Source organism: Austrofundulus limnaeus, unplaced genomic scaffold (assembly GCF_001266775.1).
Source record: "Austrofundulus limnaeus strain Quisiro unplaced genomic scaffold, Austrofundulus_limnaeus-1.0 Scaffold721, whole genome shotgun sequence".
NCBI classification, from domain to species: Eukaryota; Metazoa; Chordata; class Actinopteri; order Cyprinodontiformes; family Rivulidae; genus Austrofundulus; species Austrofundulus limnaeus.
The window spans coordinates 1,546-3,062 of NW_013953123.1; positions in this window are offsets into that span (position 1 = coordinate 1,546).

A 1,517-nucleotide genomic window follows, 5' to 3' on the forward strand; every position below is an offset into this window, starting at 1 on the left:
CTGGTAATCTTACTGGTAATCTGACTGGTAATCTTACTGGTAATCTGACTGGTACTCTAACTGGTAATCTTACTGGTACTCTGACTGGTAATCTTACTGGTAATCTGACTGGTACTCTGACTGGTAATCTGACTGGTAATCTGACACCTTCTCACTTGATGATAACTAGAAAGTCCCTGGTTTTTCACTTAGCCAGAAGTTTTCATTCATCTTTGCCCTCGTTAGTTTCGTGTCTGTTCGTATTTCGAAGCTTAAATCACGTGTTTGTCTACAAGTTCAGCACTGTTTGTTTCTTTAAGATAAGACCTGTTAAATATTTGCTCTCGTGTCTCCTTCCAACTCCTGACTCCCTCTGCTGAAGAGTTTCAGACCATTCCTGAAAACTACCACCACCATCTGGGACCACCCTGAGGAAACACTGACCCACCAAGTGGACTTCCTGGGCCTCAGTCTGTGTGGTGTAGAAGGAGCGTTTCATGCAGATTCCCCAGTTTACATGTAAATGTGAGTTTCCCAGTCACAGAGGATGTTCTTTATTATACCCTCTCTGTACAGGACTGTTCTTTCTCCACTGCTGGGTTCATATTTCTGTAAATGATTCCATCTGACAGAACCTGATCTGGATCAAAGCTGCTGTTAAAACCAGACATAGATGTAGAACAGAGGCCCACTTCACAGGATTTACTGTGCTCTAAATGTGACGCCATATTGGAAGGGGCAGGCTGTCAAYATAAACAACGTATCATTGATTCATTTCATTTCCTCTGTGTATAAAGCAGGGCTTCTCAAGCCTCTCGGGTCTGCGGACCCCTTACAAGGGCGAAAAAAATTCCAGGGACCCCCTCATAAACCAAGTGCTGTTTTAAAGATAATTTATTGTCATTTCAACCCCTAAATGCCCTGGGAATATATATTTTTATTAAGTTTATTCTGTTTGTTTTATTAGTTCATTGTTCTCCATGCATTTTTAAAAACAAATTAATGTTTTAGTAAAAATGTTTGAGGACCCCCAAGATGCCTCTCGCGGACCCCTGGGGGTCCAGGTACCCAAGTTTGAGAACCTCTGGTATAAAGGATTTATTTTGCATTTTATTTTCTCCTGTTGTAAAGACATGACAGGTTTTCAGCATTAAATAATGATTTATGATAATTACAAGATTTAATAAGATGCTGTACTTTGTAAACCTGATATGAAAACTTATATAAAATAAATCAAAGATCAGAGCTGTCAATTTTTATAGACTATTTCATTTTTGTTTTTCTATTTCAAAAGAATTAAAGCAGGAAAAATGTGGGATCATTTTCACAAATAAACAACTTCTTTGACTCAGAAACTATTGATAGTGATTCATGCATAAACCTTTATAAACAGCAATTTGTTTAGTAAAAACTTGATCTTGACACTATTTTTTCTTGCTGTCTGGGATTTCCTAATTCAGCTTGTGATGAAAGTCTAATTTCTTGAAACTGAACATTGAACTGATTGAAAAATTGTACCAAAAAAAAAAAAAAAAAAA